Source organism: Ambystoma mexicanum, chromosome 6p (genome assembly GCF_040938575.1).
Source record: "Ambystoma mexicanum isolate Mex_15411 chromosome 6p, UKY_AmexF1_1, whole genome shotgun sequence".
NCBI lineage: Eukaryota > Metazoa > Chordata > Amphibia > Caudata > Ambystomatidae > Ambystoma > Ambystoma mexicanum.
In genome coordinates this window covers 1,328,331,835-1,328,352,971 of record NC_090935.1, presented here as the reverse complement: position 1 = coordinate 1,328,352,971, position 21,137 = coordinate 1,328,331,835, and the positions used below count along the sequence as shown (strand labels likewise).

Sequence of the window (21,137 nt, the reverse complement as noted above, 5' to 3'; positions counted from 1 at the left end):
AGGTGGGGGTGTTGCCCTTATCTTCCCTGAGTGGATTCCTGCCACTGTCACTCCTAGCAGACCTACTCCTCTTTTGAATGTCTTGTCTGCCGACTCTCTCTCTATCCTAGCCATTCCCTTACCGTGGCTACTATCTGTTGGCCACCTGGTCAAATTTCCTCCTTCCTCTCTGAGTGGGCTGACCTCTCCTCCTCACTCCTGTCCTCAACCACTCAACTCCTCTTTCTTGGTGACTTCAACATCCACCTTGATGCCTCCTGTCCCCCCACTGGACTCTTTCGTGACCTCTGCGACTCTCTCTCACTCTCTATTCTCCCGTCTGGGCCTACTGACTCTGCAGGGCACACTGTTGATGCTCTGATCTCTTCTGACCTTCCCCTCTCTGTCCCTCTCTCCATTCCTCTCTCCTGGAGTTATCACTTTCTCCTAACCTCCCACCTCACCCTCCCTACCCCAGAGGCAAAGCCACCCTCATCATTGCCACCCACCTTCTCGGTCATCCGACCCATGAAGCGCGTGTCAGTTGAGGCTTTCGCTGCCACCTTCTCGCCCCCCTCCCCCTTCGGCTGACTCCCACCCTGACACAGCCCTCTCCATGCTCCACTCTGCTATATCTGATACTCTTGATATCCTTGCCCCTGTCAGGAGAATCCACCTGAAGCCCAAAGCCAAATGTAACTCCTGGTATGACTCGGATCTCGTCACCCTAAAACGCAAGTGCAGGGTGGCTGCGAGGAAATGGCGTGCTTCATGTTCATCCTCTGATAAACTGGCCTGCCGCCTGCTCCAAAGGCAATACCGTCTCTCCGTTCTCACCAAAAAGAGAGCCCTTATCCAAGCCCGCATCTCTGCGGCATCCAACAACTCGGCTGAACTCTTTAAAATCTGCAAGGAGCTTGCCAACCCTGCTGCAGTCTCTACCTCTCCTGTCCCCTCCCAGGCTCTCTGCACTGCACTGGCCTCTCACTTCATCTCAAAAACTCAGTACATCCTGTCCTCACTCTCCTCCTATCACCTCCCTCCCTCTCTTCCCGGCTCTTCCTCTGGCCCTTCTGCAGCCACCCCTCCTCCCTCATTCTCTGCCTTTCCACTTTTTTCTGCTGACGAGGTTTCCAGACAAGTCCGATCTATGAAAGTCTCGTCTAAACAGGTTCACCCCTGCTCCTCCAAAACTATCAAGGACCACATCGACTCCCTGGCTCCTGCCCTGACTGACTTCTGCAACCACTCCTTCGCCTCTGGAGTCTTCCCATCCCCCCTCAAGCACTCCCTTGTGCACCCTCTTCTCAAGAAACCCTCTTCCGACCCCTCCTGCCCGGCTAACTATCGCCCAATCTCCATCACTCCCTTCCTGGGCAAGCTCCTGGAGAAACTGGCCATCTCCCAGCTTAACCTCCATGCTGAAACTGTTGGTAGTCTCCATGACCATCAATCTGGCTTCAGAGCGGCCAGAAGCACGGAAACTGCTCTTCTGAACATCTGTGAGGACCTGCTCTTGAACCTCGACTCCAACACTCCGTGTGTTCTCATTCTGCTCGATCTCTCTTCTGCCTTTGACACGGTCAACCATGCCATCCTGCTCAACCGTCTCCGTGATAACCTGGGTATCACTGGTCAGGCTCTGGCATGGCTGACCTCTTTCCTTTCCAATCGACCCTCCCAGGTCCAACTTGGGTGCTTCCTCTCTGACATCTTTTTCTCCACCTGTGGTGTTCCCCAGGGATCTAATCTCTCTCCCTGGCTTTTCAACCAGTATCTGGCACTCCTTGCCCACCGCATCACCGCTCTCTGCCCCTACTTTCAGTGCTATGCGGACGACACCCAACTCATTTTCAGGCTACCCTCGGCCTCCTCCTCTCCTTCCCTCATCTCTGACTGTCTGCCATTCAGGAATGGTGTGCCGCCAATGACCTCTGCGTTAATGCTAGTAAGACTGAGATTCTACTCATCGGCACACCCACTCCCTCCTTCCCTGTAGCTCTCTGGCCAGCCTCGCTTGGCCCTCCTCCTGCTCCTACCTGCAAGGCAAAAAACCTCAGGGTCATCTTCAACTCCACACTCTCCTTCTCTCCTCATATATCTGACGTCTCTAAGAAGTCACACTACCAGCTGCACCTCCTCAGAGGTATTCTTCCCTTCCTCTCCTTCCCCCAGAAGCTCACTGTCTCCCGAGCCCTGGTTCTCTCGAAGCTGGACTACTTTAACAGCCTCTATCTTAATCTGCCTGCCTCCACTCTCCGCCCCCTGCAACTCATCCAGAACAGAACTGCGAGACTTGTCCTTGGCCTCAAGCCCAGGGACCGTATCTCTCCAGGACTGGAATCTCTACACTGGCTCCCAGTGCCTGCGAGGATTAAGTTCAAAACCCTCTGCATTGTCCACAAGGCCTTCTGGGGCCTGGGGCCTAAATACCTTCAACTCTCTCTTCCTAAATATCTTCCCTCCCGAGCCCTTCGCTCATCCATCTCCAACTCCCTCAGGGTCAGCCGCTTCTCGAAGCAACGAGCTGGGGGTAGATCTCTCGCCGTGGCAGGGGCCTCCCTCTGGAACAGCCTTCCTGCCTCCCTGAAACTGGAGGAGAACCATCTCCGGTTCAGGAAGCACCTCAAAACCTTCATCTTTGCTTCTGCTTTCTCTCTCCCTCTCCCCTGCTAAATTCCCGACTGAATCTGCTCCTAATCTGCAACTGGGCCACTCTCACCGACCTCGGTCCTGGGCCCAGCCACTCTCCTCTTACACTGCCTCCCTGGCAACCCCTGCACTGAGGGACTGTTTCTGTATCCCTACAGCCCCCCCCCTTTCCCAGCACTTGTCTGCACTTACCTTGCACTTGCCACTAGCTGGCCCTATTTATTTACTTTATTCTACTTACTTGTACTGCACTTCCCCCTCCCCTTCCCCTTGCACTTTTCCCTTCCCCCTCCCCCTGTACTTGCGCGGTCTGAATGACACCTGGCCTAGTAGGATCGTTGTCTGTCTTCCCCTTGTTCCCCCCTCCCTGCCTCGTCGCGCCTTGAAACACTTGTGTATAGGCGCGTTACAAATGCCATATCATATCATATCATTTCGGGTCGGCGCCGCTTCGTTGGCAGGTACCGCACCCCGGCCCCTATGGGGAAAGGACAAAAGACATTACTGGAGGAATATAAAGACATTAAGAGGGATCGCCCCCATCGCTAACTCACCTGAGTTTACCATCAGCAATTCAATCCCTCAACGCATCGCCTTCATTCTGCACCTGAAATAAAGGACAGATCACAGGTTAGGAAGGCAACAGAAAAGGAGGCTCAACACTTGAACTTTTGTAATCTTCATACTTACGGCGTTCCGCTTGGAAAAGTCAAATGGATTTTGCCAGCGCCATTCTGAAAACCAGTGAAGTAACTGGACAAACACGCGCCGCTGCACCAGAAGCAGGATGGAGAGTTCATCCTTTCAAACCATAAGGTGAGCTTCAACCGGGGATTTCGGAGGAAGTTAGAGAAGAACGAAGGGGGGAAGAGGGGAGCAAGCACACTATTCTGCAGACTGTTAATCCGCTTTCTCATCTGCAGAAGGATATTCCTACGGGCCAGACAAGCAAGATTTGAGGGTCCTGTTCAGTCGGTGTTCCGAGTTCTGCGCATCACGCTCGAAGAGGCCACTGCAACCCAGACTAGACCAGCGCCTCCGTGGGAGTCAGGTGAGCGTTACACTCAGATTCCTCATCAGATAGATATCCATTCCAGCATCAGCTGCTCAGAAACCTTTTCGACAGGGGCCTGTGATAATCCTTCAGATAGTGTCACTTCTCCCCAGGGGAGAGCCCCTTTCCATGAGGCTAGGGAGTTGAGGCCGCTAACCAATAGTCCTCCTAGGGGTGGTAACATGCGGGAGGATCTCATGGAGAGGAACGACTTCCTGGGGATAAGAACACAATTGGGAGACAGGGCCCCTTTAAACCCCAACCCCTCAGGCTGATGTTAGTGCCCGAACCCTCTACACATAAGCTCACGTCCAAATGTGTTGTTGTAAAATATCAAACCACCCTATGTCATAGGTACAGGGACAAAGAAGAACTTGAGAATGCCACAATCGGGCAGAACGAAGGCTCAATCAGCTTGCTGTCAATTGGACTGATGTAAGGCTGGGGCCGTCCCCAATATTTAAATTGAACAGCAAAGAAGAACTGTGTTATTTGTCATCTTCTGACCCATCTAGCATCGGCCTGTGCGGTTCTGGTATGTTGAGGGCTGTTCTGCGTCCAGAAGGAGAACCCAGCGAGTGAGCGGTGCCGCATCGTAGCCCAGAAGGCTGAACTTGGGCTTCGGGAGACTTCAGCAAGGCACTTCTACAGAGTTAAAGAGACAAGCAGTGGTACCCCATTGACAAGCAGAGATGCTTCCATTAGTGCTAAAGTCCTGGGTCTGGTTGATGAAGACACAGAAGTAGTCCTTGATCTAGCATTCACACAATGGAATGATCCAATTTTGACGGAGGCTTTTCATCAGGCCATTTCCGTGGAAGAAGGCAGAGAAAAGGGCGGTCCCTTCTTTATAAACAAAGGTCTCTTTTACTGAGGAGATGTTACACCTGAGGGAATATCAAAGACCCAATTGGTGGTTTCTAGGAGTCACTGCTGCATTGTCTTAGAAATGGCGCATGCCCACCTGACGTATGGGCACTTATGCATTACCAAGATGTAGAACCAAATAATACCTAGTTTCTACTGGCCAGCGGTGCATGCAGATGTTAAAAACTTTGTTGCCACATGTACACTCTGCCAGAAAACAGCTCAAACCAATGTTCCTCCGGCCAGAGTTACAAGCCCTTCCGATTATAGGCGTCAGTCTCAAGAATAGGGATGAATATTGTCGGCCCGTTAGAACCATCCTGATTAGCAAACAATTATATTTTGGTCATTGTTGATTACGCAACCCATTACCCAGAAGCATTTCCAATGTAGAGACCTCACAGCAAAAACTAAAGTACTTGATACCTTCCTGATTACGGGTGGGTTTTTCTAAGGAAATTGTAACCGACCAAAGGAGTACATTTATGTCTAAACTTATGGCAGAAGTGAAAGAAATCCTCCACATTACCATGCTACGCACCTCTGTATACCATCCACAAACAGATGGGCTTGTGAAACAATGTAATCAGACACTAAATAATATTCTTAGGAAGCTGGTTGTGGTCAATGACTGAAATTGGTATGTAATGGTGCAATGGGTCCTTGTTGCAATCCACAAATCTCTGCAAGCTTCTTTAGGGTTTTCTCCTTTCGAACTCTTGTATGGTTGGTACCCAAGAGACGTCCTTGATATGCTCAGAAAAACTTGTGAAGAACATGAGGAGACTGTCCTTTCTTTATCTCAGACGGCCCAAAGTCTGAAGGAACACATGACTGTGGTCCGAAACCTGGTGCATAAACATATGGAGAAAGCATAGGAACCCAAAAAGCATATTATGACTAGTACATAGTAAACAGGTATTTTTCTATCATCCAAAAGGTTCTGGTCTTATTACTAACCTCAGAACACAAAATTACCTCACAGTGGCATGGAACCTTTGAGATCTTAGAACAAACAGGGCCAGTTAAATATTGTGTATCGCAGACAGACAGGAAACTGTCAACTCAGATTTATCATATAAATCTTTTAAAAGAATAGAGGGAGGACATGGTTGAGAAAACCTCAGTGGTTATGGCAGTCCTCTTGTCTGAAGAGACCACACAACACAGTTTCATTCCTCCCGAACTTAACTCATGAAAAACAACAGGATATACCAGATATGCTTGATGTGTTCTCTGGTGTATTTAGTGAAGAGCCAGGAAGAGTTAAGAGTTTCCAACGTCATATACAAACTCCTGCTGGGAAGGTAGTTAACCTACATTGTTATAGAATCCCAGGGTCTAGAAAGTAAATAATTCTCAAAGAGGTGGATAAAATGTTGGGAGGCAGAAATCATAGAACCTTCTGAAAGTCCGTGGTCCTTGCCAATAGTCCTGGTTGCGAATCCAGTTCAAGTGTGGAGATGCCCCAAAACTCAATGCCATATCTCAGTTTGACAATTATCCAATGCTCCGGATCTTATTTACAGACTGGGATCCACAGTTTTTATTTCCTCGATTGATCTGACTAAGGGCTACTGGCAGGTACCATTGAACCCCCTCCAACAAAGAAAACACTGCCTTCTCCACTCCTAGGAGATTATTCCAGTTCTGAGTCCTACCTTTTAGAATCCATGGCACCCCAATGACTTTCCAATGACTTGTGAATAAGATATTGCGACCCTATTACAGATTTTGTGGCGCATATCTTGATGATATCGTATTCCATAGTCGGACCTGGGAGGAGCATCTATGCCCCTTGTATGAAATACGAAGAGCCCTGAGACAGGCGGGTTTGACAGCTAACCCAAAGAAATGCCACTTGGCCCAGTCAGCCATAAGATATCTGGGTTTCCTTGTGGGGAATGGCTCGGTAAGACCTCAAGCTGAGAAAGTTAAAGCAGTTAACGAAACTCCTCCCCCTAAGAATGAAAGGGAGTTAAGAGTATTCTTGCAGGCAATTATCGGCAGTTGATCTGAAATTATTCGAGCATACATCTTCCTTGACCGATAAACTAAAGAATGCTGAACCACAGAAAATCTGGTGGGATAAACAAGACCAGGCTAGTTTTAATACTCTTAAACACGTCCTCTGCAATGAGCCGGTACTCAAGGTACCTAATTTCAAAGAAGAATTTATTGTGCCGATGGATGCTTTGAAGGTTGGTCTGGAGGCAATCCTATCACAAATACATGATGGGGTTCAACATCCAGTCCGCTATACGAGTAGAAAACCCAGAAAACGGTTTCCCCCTTAAAGAAATTACACCACCATAGAGTTGGAGGCCATTTGATATTAAGTGGGCCATGGGACATCTATGAAATTACCTTACAGGTCGCAAGTTTAAATTGGTGACAGACCACTCTCCCCTGATGTGGCTTAGTCTACGTAAAGACACAAACCCCTGCATTATGTGCTGGTTTGTGGACTTACAGCCATTCTGTTTTCATGTTGTTGCATCATTAGTGTTATTTTACCTTTAGGTTCACCGTACTCAGGCTTTATTGTCATTTATCTTTATCCAAGCTTCTCCTCGCTTTTCAACCTGCTAGGTATGTCTCTTCGGTAACTTTGAATTCTTTGAATCGATTCACTTGACACTAATTCATAGGGTGACCTATTGGGCTTCTCTTGTGCTTTCTATTCTCAATCACTCTTCGGTGTATACACATATGGTGTTCAACGTGCATAGTCTTGGGCACCGTTTTGGTACTCTCAGGTCTTTCCTCTAAACACAAAAAGACAGAGAATGTATCTGGGTCAGATACTTTATTCACAGTCTTCAATAAGTATCTTATGTGTATGAATTGTATATCCAGAGTGAATTATTGTTCATTTGTGCTTTCAGTTCATTTCTTTCTCCCGAAGAAGGGGTTGTCACCACTAAATGCGTAGAACTGTTCAATACAAGTAAAAAAGAAGTCTTCACAACTTCTCGGAACTGGCTGTGTGAATTTGTTTTGTAATATCTTCTAACAGTATTACAGTTTAAACAAACTGTTGGCTGTGATTACAGCAAAATATTTTTGACAACCTCGTGTCAGGGTTGTGTTACTTCCCCTGCACTCAAACTTGATTCGTAAGATTGTTCAAAGTGCTTCTGGCATATAATTGACATAAGAGTATGTGTGCAACAAACACAACCATTCTTTTATGGTACTACTTGCACACAGCTCACAGCCAACACTCATTGCTTCGTGGGTATTTGACAGACCGGGCAGCATGCAGGGGCATGTGCATTGCTCCCATGCATGCTACGTGTTAAGAAAGATTTCTCTAGAAGCAACTTTTCCTGCATAGCCCATGAACCCCCAATCTTTTGCATTTGTTTTTATATCCTGACCTGACTTTTTACAGTGTAATGCAGCCTTCACTCATTGTTATGGGGAAACTGACACGTCCTTCAGGCTGCCAGTAAAGCGAAACTTAGTTTCTCTTAGTCTTTAACACTTTGATGCCACTTGCCGGTAACATTTTATCATTGCACATACTACCTTGCAGTACCACGCAATGGGGCCTCTGTGTTTTATGCCCCTAGACACCCTCTAAGGAATTTTTGGTGATTGTGAAATGTGCTTCAGGACAAACTGGTGGCAGCAGTAGCTTTTTCTTTCATTTGTATAACTTTTAATCGAGATTTACCGTGGAGTCTATGGTTTGTTCTTTTGGCCATTTTGTCCCTTTGCCTTCTCTCTGCCCTTCCAGGACTGGGATTTCCTTTTTTGGGCATGCACTTGCCCGCGAAAGCTGCTTCTTTTGCGTGCCTCTGCAGGCACCCATGAAGTGGGCTGGGACTGTCTGGTCCCAATCCACACTACTGGTGTAAGGGTATCCGGTGTGCCCGAGAGCATAAGGACCCCAGTGGTACATGGTTGGACCACTGCTGGTGTGCATTCATGCTGCAGATCTTGCCATTGGTGGGCTGCGTGTGAGCACTCACGTGACTGTTGATAAGAGGAGGGGTCCTACATTCATTCACAAGATCTGAAGAAGGAGCAAAGTATCCTGAGGAGTCTAGCTGAACAAAGGACGACCCTGAGACGCACTTGAGAAGGCCTGGCACCTGAATCCCACTGCTATCCCGGTGAAGCCCAGCTTTGCGCCTGATCTCAGAAGACCTGCAAAGGTGCTTGGAACCCTTGGAGTGGTGGGACCAATCACTATCCTTGCATCCTGGTTACCCTGCAAGTGAACCTGTTTGGAAGTGTACCTGGGCCATCCAATGGGCTGTATAGATCGAACCTAGATTACTGTGCAGGAGCATCGTCATTTCAACCCAAGACTTGGGTGAATCCTAGCTTGTCCAACAAAACGTTCTTCTGCCGAATTTCTTTGGCCAGCACCTTTGGCCTGTGAGATAGAAGGCTGCATCATACCGCAAGAGCTGGGTCCCCTTGCTTCACTGTGCTGCAGTGACGGTCGCTGAAGGCGGTTTTACTGTGTTCATTCCAGTCCCCTTGGACTTGCTGCATCAGTGTTTTCTTCTTTCTTTGTCGGAATCAAGTGTAGCAGCTCCTGTGCCATACCAGACTTGTACCAGCACGCGCAGTGCTTCTGCATCTGTAAGGCAAATGGAGGGCAGGAAATCTTACCTCTGGTGACCACCTCTGGACCTGCCAGTCTGGACCAAAACCGAACTAATGGTGGCGAGTGGTGAAGACACTTACTGGTGGCCCTTTGTTCATCCAAACACATTCATTCATGGAGGGCTACATTTTGGCCTTCCTCTTGGCTTAGGTAGTATATGCCGCTTGGAGCCTTCTGAAAGTTGGGAACAGCTTTGTTAGCAGTAACAGATCCTCACCTGACTGTTGGAACCCGTTTAACCTTTTCAGAATTCTTCTCCTAACTTTTTTCTGCTCCCTAAAAGGTTCTTGTGAACTTTATGCACAACCGTGTGCATTATGCTTGCATTGAACATTGAGTACAAGGCTCCACTCATTTTAGGGCTGGACTCCTTAAGTTAGGATGCCATATCTAAAGTCTGTCGGTGCCACAACAGTTTGCCATCTTCTTCCTTTGCAGGTATTGTTGGGAGTTATTAACTTTCTCGCACTGACTCCAGTGGTTGTATATATATTACATAGTATGTTGTTTGTGTGGTATTTTACTAGAGCATTTCATTATTTGTGTTCTTATTTGGCCTATAATAGGTGGTATATTTGTATATACTACCGTCTAATTGTAATTCTTGGTGTTTCACTGTGTGTGCTCATTGGAGACCCCTGATCACCCCCATTGGGATTTAGCCTTGGCTGCTCTCCAAGTTACCATGGCTATCTTCCCAGAAGCGCCCCCTGTTCATCTAACAAAGGTGGCCTCCTAAACATCTGTCCACCAAGCCACCAGGCCAGAGGTTAGAAATCCATTCTAACAGTTTGTGATGGCAGACTGGGTTACATGTGCAGGTCGTCTGTATGGCATTGATGATAGTACCTGCATGCTGTGTCAATTGGCAGGGTAATGTCCCTCAGTAGCTGTTTGGCATTGTGTCATTCCATCTATGGGGGTGTCATTGGGTGCTTCATTTTACGGCCACACCATGGGCACCATTGTTGTTTGTGGACCCCCTGCACCTACTCGTTGTACGAGCCACTGTGCTCACGCCAAGCGTGTCTGGGCCTGAGCAGCCTATTCCGGTCAACTGAGTGTAATTGGGGATTCTGAGCTAATTGGGACTCACTGTACTATGTTGCGTCTCGTGAATGGACATCGACTATGCTCGTTGTTGGTGCAAAATGTCATCTTCTGCGTTGTCCCCAGCCTCTTGTGCTTCCCCCAGACAGCCATTTGAATCCCCTAGGTGGCCAAGCCCACTACTTTACTGCCATTGCATGTTGAGGGGTGTGTGGTGGTGCATTCTGGTGCCTGTAGTGCATTGTGTGTGGATGTAACAATGGCTTGGCCAGTGACTGCTGATGCTCTACTCATGTGCCAGTGCTGCGGGTTGCAGCCTGTGATAGGTGGGGTGCACTGATGGGTCCTGCTTGTACAGGGCCTTGTCAGGACATGCATTCACTACATTGTTGCCCACTGCCCCCCTTTTGCCTGTCACTCATACAGCAAGGTAGGTGGGATTGTACATGTGCTCACCTAGTATCCAGATCCTTAGTCCTCTGCGATGCTCCACGTACGCTGGCAGCATGCTGTTCCACAGAACTATTGCGTCACGGGTTTATCCTGGGAACCGGGCACAGCAGCGGGTGATGGTAAGGTCAGCATCACAGGTGACCTGGACATTCAGTGAATGGAATTGCTTCCGGTTTCTGTAGACCTCCTCTGAGGTGTGGGGGGCCACCAGCTCGACATGTGTGCAGTCCAAAGCAGCCACCACATTGGGCATAATAGCGGGCCTTGGTAGCATTCATCTGTTCCTGGGTGGTGTGGAGGGCAATGTGCTGTCCCACATGGCGCAGGAGTGCCTGCAGCACCTGCAGCCCCTGCACCAGTTCTCTGGAGAGGGCGGGCAGCAAGATGCCATGCGGCGGGCTCACGGAATGCTGGAATGTTACAGTGCCCAAGAACTGCAGGATTGACACCAGCTTTACCAGCAGTGGTATGGCTGTCCTGATGCCGATCCTGCTCCTCCTGGTTGTGGGTGAGGAGGTCTAGTATAGTCTTCCTGTTGAGGTGGTACAAGGAACTGGTACAAGGTGTCTGCAAGTGCCCAGAGTGTGGCCTTTGCACAGGGGATCACTGCACGGCTTGTCACCACCTGCATTCCCATCATCATCCACCTCCTTCTTTCCATGCCCTGTTGCCTCTGGTGGTACTCCAGTCCCTGTAGCTCTAGGTTGGCTTGGAGCAGCTCAAGGTCGATGTTTACAGCAATGTGTGGCAGCATTGTTGTTTGAAGTGTTTTTGGGAAGGTGTGGCCCTTTCGTACTCTTCTTGTGTGCATTTACCGGCTGCTCCGAGGTGTAGGTATCTCCGCCTTGATTTTGCCAGTGTTACCGGCAAAAAATGCCTGTATTGGCTGCAAATCCTGACTCTTAATTGGGCAGTAATACCATAGGGCCAGCGCTGGTTTCTGGTCCATCCTGAATTTACGTTGCAGGTATTACAGTTGCTGGTAATTCCAGATGTGTTTGTACTGGCGCTGGTAATATGGGCAACGGTGTTCCGGCCCACTTGTACTTCGCTGGTACGTTAAAAGTGCTGGTAACTGGAATTACCAGCACTTTTACCATATACAGGTGAACTGGTTAACATCAAATTTTGAAAAGGCGATTCCTATCATGCTATTGTCACAAGCTGCTGAAATGGCTTTGCACTGAGTTTATTGTGTGTTTTTAAAGAAAATATTTAGGGAACTTAAATTTGGTTTAGAATTCTTTCAATTGATAATGGCAAATTATGGTTAATCGGCTCTACAAATAAGTGGCGCACTGGACACATTGGGCCTCATTACGTGCCCAGCGGTAACCCTGCTGGTGCTACCGGCGGATTGCCGCCGGGCCCATAAAAAATGACCGACGCCTGACTTCTTTGTGCCACCGAGCTATTACAAGTCCAGTGGCCAGTAAGTCAAGTGCCGGTAATTTTGTTAATCCCCATTCCCATACAGTCCGACAGGACACTATGGAAGTGGGGACACTGAAGCACCGGCAACGTTGTTAACAGTGCTGGTGCTTCTGTGGTGGCTTTGCCTACCGTGACCAATGTGCCGGGCAGGGTCAAACCTGTTGGGCACAGCAGCTTCGGCAGGCAAACCCGTAGTTTGCCAGTCCAGAAACAAGGGTGCCAGTGAGCTTACCGGCATCCTTATTTCCAGACCGGCAAACTTGGCATGAGGCCCATTGACTCCCTAAAACACGCAAATACTCCAACAACAGAAAATAAGGAATAACACTAGCCCCCTAAAAAAGAGAACTACATACAGAAGACTGCCCCCTTCAATCACACATCTGTGCAGACATGTTCCAATCAGTGTTACTGAAAGCGAACCCCATTTTACCGGGGCACCCCTTAAATACAGGGGACCCATAATCACCATAAACCAGAGTAAATGCACATTTCTAGGGAATCAAAAGCCATGAGTCTGTCTTGCAGATGATGACAGGACTTTAATATTTACAGATCATGAGGATTGGGGAAATGGCAGAGGACTCTGCCATTTGAGGCCAGCATTCTGTCGTCGTCGCTGGCTCCCTCCAAGATCCTCTGGATACTTTGCTGTGCCTGGGGCTTAAATACCCTTCACTTGGTCACTGGATACCAGCAGAGCTTCTCCAAACTTGTTCTTCTTGCCATACAAGGGATGCTGCAGAGGCTCCAGTGTTGCAAGGCCAGGTTCAGTTTGGGACAATCTACATAACAGTATGCTGAATATGCAAGTATATTTTGTCACTCTTATTTAGCATAATTTACTATGTTATAAACATTCATACATAAACACATCTTCCCGCCATTCTCTCAACATTAACTCCATAAAATTATATTTGATGTGGTCCAATAACTTCTACAGAAAAACACTTTTCTAATACTATGTCGTGCTGATTCTAAGTCTCCAGTGGCCTGTGATTGACAGGACCAGCTGGTCAGCCACGTTCTCTCTTCAAGCCTTACTCAGTGATGCAACACCGCACACTAGCTCTGTGATCTAGTCTTAGCACAAGCACATTCCTCTTTGGCAGAGAGCCTGCTCTTTACTGTATGTTTTGACATTTGATTTTTAAAACTACACAGAATAACATTTACGCGCTTTTTTCAACTAATTTATTTGTACATTATATTTTAAATCTTACCAATCTATATTTAGTGACTTGCCATGCCGGTGTGTGATTATTTTGCATGAAAAAAGCTTTCTCAGTGATATAGTGCTTAGAAGTCTTGACTAATTCTATAGTGCTAGGGGGGTGCAGGAAAGCAGCGGCTCCTTCCAAACATTACCAGTAGAGCAGTTGCACAAGAAGGAACTCTAATATTGTTGTTAACTGATCCCAAACAGGAACATTAAGATTAAAAAATCTGTTAATTTGTATCAATTTCTAGGTGCAAAGCAGTATGGATTACAAAACAATATGTTTAGAGTAAAAATATCTTTGTACTCATCTACAAATACCTCTACTGGAAATGAGAGTAACCTTTTTTATACCCTAAAAATCAATTAAATCCCAACTTCACAAACTAGGTAGTAAAATAATCCCAAATGTTTTTATTTTTTTCTTGTGTTATATGGTTTAACATATAAACCTTAATAAAAAATTCCAATTCATCACACTTATTACATAATCACAGAAAAATACATATCAATCCAAATTTAAAATACATTTTTAGATTATAAATTAATAAATCAATTTCTTTAAAAAATCTATACAAAGTTAGTAACACTGTAATAGGACAATAATCTGAAAACATTATTTTCCATAGAAGATTCCACGAAGCACCCATAAATCATGAATAAAGCGCTTAAAATAGTGCAGACCCAAATTGTGCAAAATAAGGCAAACCAGCAACAAGCGCGTTGCAGCAGATTCCACATCTTTTTGACATAACCTGCATTCTGGACCACTTAGCCCCTTCATGCTTGATCGCGATATGATGTATTGGAGGTAGCCTTCCCTTCCCATTGTAAATTATTTAAATTAATAGGGGATCTAAAAACAGTTTCTTTAGGTGGCAATCCTATAGGGAACGGAGGCATATCAAATTGCGAGGTGGGAGGTAAATCAAACATAAATTTGCGATTAATCAAAGGGGTCAAGACTCTGATAGAGTCACTGATACGTTTATTCAATTCATATATTGGTAGGAACCCATCAACAGGTACAACATACCACTTCCCAATGAGGAAGCAGACAGTGAGTTGTTCACACTAGAAAGTACAGCCTCCATATCCTCCTTCTTGCCTAAGATTACATCCTCATTCCTGGGGGATCCTGCTGCATTGAGAGATTGCACAGTCGAAATACCTTTCGGAATGTCAATCTGGATTACTTTGCGTTTTTTATCCATACTGGTTAAATCCCCCTCAAGCTTGTTCAAGGGAGCGCATTTATCAGGAGTCATGCTATCATTGATATTCTCAATATTTAGATTAGTTGAATTGGACTCCTCTAAGGGGTCCATATAAGCAGCATTCCCGGAGCATATTAGTGCATCCACGTTCAATATATTTGCAACGATCGGTTCCATAATTCGACTGCTACACAAACCAGACGCCATTAAGGCTGTAAGTTTAGCAGGGAAGAAGATGATCGTAATGTAAGCTTACCTACTCATAAAATCGAGTTGGCAACCCTACAATATCGTGGCCTAAGATGGGGGTCCCCACTCACTTACCAACCTAACAGCCCAACTGCCAGGTCACTTGAGATGCCACTTGCGATGCACATTCACAGTGGTTTTGAAGCCTGTTCCGGTTTCATTTGGAGGCGTGGAACACAAAGTGAACACAGGAAGTAAGATTACTAAAACTCCCTTCTTAACGCTAAGAACTGCACCATAAACAACACCAATGCAGATTGACAATAATGTGCACTCGCACAGTCCAGTACTATTTACCTTTGATGCTGGAGCACACGCTTAATCCGCGCTGCGGGCGACGCCGCTTCCTCTTGCCGACTCAACAAGGACTTGTATCCATAGAGAGGGGAGGCAGCAATTGAAGTCAATCAGGCAGTCAAGTGGAGGGACAGCACGGCAGCCTAACAGCCAGGTCACTTGAGATGCCACTTGCGATGCGCCACTTTAAACTCTCCAGGGAGGGTGATGATTTCCGAGAGGTAGCCCAAAGCAATAGATGGTAAAAACAACGCCGCAAGTTGCAGAAGTTCAAACAAAACATCAGTGTGCTGCTGCCAGACTGCTCCCAACACTGGCGATCTGCACTTCCGGAATTTGCGCGCGCGAATGCGCAGCGTTTTCCACTTTAAATTCTGCAGGCAGAGTGATGATTTCCGAGAAGCAGCCCAAAGCAATAGATGGTAAAAACAATGCTGCAAGTTGCAGAAGTTAGAACAAAACATTCAGAGTGCCACTGCCAGACAGCTCCAACACTTGCAATCTGCACTTCCGGAATGCTTGCGCGCATTAACGCGAGGCGTTTTGCACTTTAAACTCTCTGAGCAGAGTAATGATTTCCGAGAGGAAGCCCAGAGCAAAACAATGCTGCAAGCAGGCCCATTTCATGGCCCGGGCAGAGCGGGCGACGGCCTGGGGTGCAGGTGGGCGCAGTAAGGGGCAAACCTCGAAAGCTGCTTCTGAGCTTTGACAACTGATTAAGCAGCCTGCTGTGCCAGTCGGTGAGCGCTCCTCTGCAATGTGCGGCTGATTGCTCTCTGCGGATTTGTGGATTACTGCGATGCATTGAAATATGTAAACAAAGGAATACATATTCCAAACGCAGCGTGTGAGATACTCTGGAGTCCGCACACACTGTGCCCCTCTTTCTTTGTGCTGACAACCTTTCAAGTGGGGCAATTTATAAATTTGGCTCACTTAACAAACCATTGTTTTTACACAGTGTTAAGAACGGAACATGGGGCATTTGTATTCAACAGGCCAGCACAAGTATCAGTGAGCTGACTAAACCTATGCATTCTTCAAAGAGAATCAAAATGCCACACAGAATTTTTTTTAACTATTTTCTTTATTTTCATGTCTCTTTATTTGACATACCAAAACGTTTTGTTTGCATATTACTTTTTAGTTACATATGGCTCATCCCTGTGAAGGTTAACTGTCATTTTCGTGCTTAAGTATTCTGGTGGCTGCTTTGGGACATGGACTACATGCATCTTCTCAGCATCAAAAGTCTTTTGTCTAAACAAGCCAGCCACAGCCTAGCGCGCACACCAGATGGCAACTCAATGTCACTTGGCACCTTGATTAGGAAAGTAGAGTTCATTGTATGTCACCATAAAGAAAGTACTCAATGGCAAATCAATGCAGTGATATGTTTGCAGCAATGATTTGTGCGCTGTACAAGTCAACCCCAGTTGGTTGATGGTGTCTATTTGGTGCTTTCTTACGTAACAGCACATATACCTGTTTTTGTTTGATGTTCCCAATGTCCATACAAGAAGAGCACACTGGAATGTTTTGTGTATATGAATCTGACGAGCATGCCATACTGTGCCCACACTTAGGCCCTCATTACAACCCCGGCGCTAAACCATGGTGCTATTAGCACCATGGTTGGTGCCAGTGTTGTAAAAAGTCCGCAATGGTGGAATGGGGAAATACCGCCCCATTCCAAGGTTGGCGGGGCGGTATTTCCCCATTTCACCATGGCCCTTCCCCATTCCCATTTTCGCCCCATAGGGCTCAATGGGACTGGGGAAGGCGCTAAGTACGGTACCGCAAATTGCGGTACTGTAATTAGCACCGAGGTCCCTTTTGCGGCACCCTACTTTAACGGCTGGTAAAACCAGCCGTTAAGGTCGGGTCCCGCAAAGGGATCTCGTAATCGGGCGTTAAGGGTTTAACGGCGCCAACACCTTTTACAGCGCCATTAAACCCTTAACGCCAGGGTCGTAATGACCCTCTTAAACACATAAAGCAAAGAAGTTGCCTCGAATTGTAAATCCACTAGGCCAAACACCCTTTCTTCACTGCTGCACCATGATGTTCACTAGCTGCAGGTCAGCACTAATAAGAGATGCTAATGCCAGCTCTGTTAGATAAAGCATGGGCCTGCTCTTTTTTGCCGAAATAACCCCTGATGCCTGCATAATAGCGAGGAGGTAGTGGCTGAGAACTGTGTACCCTTTACCATGCATTAGAAGCCAGTTTCGTTTAAAACGCTTCATGAGTTTATTACTGCTCAGGTTAAAGTTTGAAAAAGCTACAATCCTTTGTGGGTAGCCTTTCCGTGCTGCATTGTTTATTGGGTCTCTCTTGTACAGTATCCTGCCCTGTATGTAGATATAATTACCTATAGATGTTTCTGTATTGGGGCGGGGCATGCCCACACTGAGACATAGTCCTCCCTCCTCTAAAATTCTTCAGAAACAATAACCAAAAGAGCCCTTGTACCCCATTTGAGTGGCTGATGTTGCAGCCATTTTATACTCGCATCCAAAAACATAAGCGGTCCAAATGAGCATGTATAGTTAAAACCATTTTAATGTTAGGGTATTGTGAACCGTGATGTGAACACTAAGCCATGCATCAGTTATGAATTTAGAGATTCACACATAAAATCCTTTTATCACAGATCTCTGATCACTGTTATAGTGCTGAAATGCTGTGATTTAATGCAAAGCATACAGGAATCCTCATTGGTCCTATTTGTCCCCTTTCCCACTCTCAGAGAGGTATTGTAACGCTCACCTGACTCCCACGGGGGCGCTGGCCTGGTTCGCGCTGCTGTGACCTCGTCTAAGGTGATGCGCAGGGTTCGGAAGACGGACTGGATCGGGCCCCAGATCTGGCTTGTCTGACTCGCAGAAGTATCCTTCTGTAGGTGAGAATAGGGGGTTAACTGTCTGCGGGGTAATGCAATCGGCCTCCCACTTACCCCTCTCACCCTCCTCAAAACCCTTCTGTGCTTCCCCGTAGCGTCTCACCTTAGGGTCTGGAAGGACGAGCTCTCCATCCTGCTTCTGATGCAGGGGCGCGTTGGTATCCAGTTACGTCACTGGATTTTCGGATGGGTGAGAACCAAACTTGCTTGGCTTCCAGGTAAGTTTTTCTATAAGTGGTTCCCCTTGTGTCCATGCATTAATGTTCTAATGCTAGTGTCTTTTTCCCCATAAGGGCCGGGGTACGGAATGCCGGGGAACAGGCACCGACCCGAGGTGAGCGGTGAAATCCTTGTGGAAATCAGGTAAGTCTTTAATGAGTGTTTTGGTAATGTCTTTTCATTCACTCATTAACGCTGATGTCTTTTTCCCCTTAGGGTCCGGGGTCCGAAAATGCCTGGATGCGGCGCGGACCCGAAATGAAAAGGGAATGACCCAACAGGTAAGCCTTGACATGGAGTTTTAGCTTCCCTTTTCCCTTCTTTCTCTCACCTTTGTTCTTGTCTTTTTCTCCCTAGGCGCGGGGGCGCGACTGCGAATCCGGATGGTCGCTGCTGAACATGGAGGCGCCCCTTAAAGGTGAGTAGAATGCGGCGCTGCAGCGATCGATGCGATGTGCTTTTAAAAATAAATGTCTTCCTTTTCAGGATTGTCGGCGAAATGTCTCTGGGATGCAGATTTAGCAGGTGAGGCCTTTTCCTTCTTCTGTTCTCTTGTTCCCTTCCTTTGCAGGTGATTCAGGATGCTGGCAGGTGTGGCAGAAGTCAAGATGCAGGAGCAGACACGGTGAGCGTCCAGCTGCTAGATGCAGAACAACGCGAAGCACGTGTGGCTGATCGGGTGTGGTTTAAATAGCCTTGGAAGAAGTTCCCAGAATGTGTCCTTCCTCCAATCAGGTATGTATCCTTCCCCGACCACGCCCGGGTGGTAAATGAGTCCCACAGGTAAAGTAGTTCCTTTCAGGCCTCAAGGAGGCGGGGGTTATGCAGCATGGTCTGCATCAGGTAAGTGCACCCAAACACTTTCATAATGAACCTGGCGCCTATGGCGCCAGGACTGACGTTTTCTATGAGCCTGGCGCCATAAGCGCCAGGACGCTGTCCGAAGGGCCCCTATAAGGGGTTGCTGGGACCTTCCCCGGGGACTTGATGTCCGCTTTCGGGGACGCAGGGCCTGAGCCGGCTCCCCGGGAGCGGGCATTGTGACAGCACTCCCCCCCAAGGCCCCTCCCAAGGTTGTTCCCTCCGGGGGTTTTGGTTTGTTTGGGAAGAGTCGGTGGAATTTCCTGACTAATCGAGGTGCATGCACATGGTCACTGGGTTCCCACGACCTCTCCTTAGGTCCGTACCCCTTCCAATCAATTAGGTAGAAAAGCTTTGACCTAAACATTTTTGAATCTAAAATGTTCTTCACTTCGAATTCGGGTTCCCCATCTATTTGAATAGGTTCTGGAGGTTTGAGTAGTCGGGTTCCGGGGACCACTGGTTTCAGAAGTGACACATGAAAAACAGGGTGAATTCGCATATTAGCTGGTAAATCGAGTTTAACCGCTACTGGGTTAATTATTGCCGTAATAGAATAAGGTCCCAGATATTTTGGGTTAAAAGTTCGAGGCCCTTTGAGCGGTAAATGTCTGGTAGCTAACCACACTTGATCCCCAATCTGATACGGAGGTGCTTCACTCCGATGTAGGTCAGCATTCTCCTTGTATTTTCTCTTGGCTTGTTGTAAATGCGTGGTTGCCTCTTTGAAGGCTCAGGTAATGGTAGAATGCAGATGTTCTACTGCGGGCACTCCGAGGTTCTGAGGTGAGTCGAGGTTAGAGGTTCGAGGGTGATGTCCAAACAAGGTATAAAAAGGACTATGGCCAGTTCCAGAGTGTACCGAATTATTATATGCATATTCGGCTATCCAAAGAATGTCTTTCCAGTTGCTTTCAGATTGCTGTAACATACACCGTAAGTACTGCTCAAGGGTCTGATTTGTCCTCTCGGTCTGACCATCGGTCTGAGGGTGGTGACTGGTCGATAATCTTACGTCGATTTGTGCCATTTGACAACATTTGCGCCAGAAGTGGGAAATGAATTGGCTTCCCCGGTCAGAGATTAGTATAGATGGGAATCCATGTAGCCGAACAATATTTTCGAGGAATTCTTTGGCTAGGACAGAAGCTGAAGGTAAACCTTTCAAAGGAATGAAGTGGGCCATTTTGGAAAACAAATCCACAATTACCAGAATGGTATTGTATCCCGAACAAGGAGGCAAGTCCGTAATAAAATCCATTGATAGGGTGTGCCAGGGTGCTGGCGGTATGTCTAGAGGTTGAAAGAGACCGGCTGGTCTTTTCTTTTGACCTTTATTTTGGGCGCAAACACCACAGGACATCACAAAAGATTTAACATCTTTTCGCCAAGAGGGCCACCAGAATTGTCATTTCACCTTTTCCATTGTCTTGGCAATACCGGGGTGTCCCTCTATTAATGTATCATGATAACCTGAAATAACTAGTTCGTGTAAATCCTTGTGCGGCAGGAATAAGCGTCCTTGGTAATAAGGTAAACCATTATCTATGGTAAAGTCTGATCCTTTTGTATCCAATCCTGTAGGACTGTAGGGTCCAGGAGTTGTTTCACTCTGACTTGAATGTCTTCAAGCGTCTGTAACGAAGTCATGCCTAGAATTCTCTGTTCGGGAATTATTGGTACTGGTTCTGAGTTTGTATCAGATTCTCCCATTCTAATTCGGGATAAGGCGTCTGCTTTGCCGTTCTTGCAGCCAGGTCGATAGGTAATCACGAAATCAAATTCAGCGAAAAACAAAGCCCATCGGAGCTGCCGTGATGACTGAGCCTTGGCGGTTTTCAAATACTGTAAATTCCGGTGATCAGTGATCACCGTGATGGTATGTCGAGCGCCAAGCAGGTAATGCCGCCAGGCTTTAAAAGCGGACTTTATGGCTAACAGTTCTTTGTCAGTGATTGCGTAATTAATCTCTGGTGCCGAGAATTTTCTGGACCAAAATGCTACGGGGTGCAGTTGGTTGGTTTCAGGATCTCTTTGAGACAGAACTGCTCCCA

The 21,137-nt window shown here is 47.1% G+C and overlaps 1 protein-coding gene and 1 long non-coding RNA gene across 3 annotated transcripts in view; one reads left to right on the top strand and one right to left on the bottom strand.

Moving 5' to 3' along the window:
• The window catches only part of LOC138510379 (uncharacterized), a 129,875-nt gene extending 114,451 nt beyond the window's left edge, over positions 1-15,424 (bottom strand). Inside the window, exon 1 of the long non-coding RNA XR_011280374.1 lies at positions 15,099-15,424. This is a non-coding gene — a long non-coding RNA (uncharacterized lncRNA). The remainder of the gene's footprint in view (positions 1-15,098) is intronic.
• LOC138510377 (coiled-coil domain-containing protein 171-like) overlaps positions 1-21,137 on the top strand; it is a 3,784,015-nt gene that overhangs the window by 2,198,020 nt on the left and 1,564,858 nt on the right. The window lies entirely within an intron of this gene.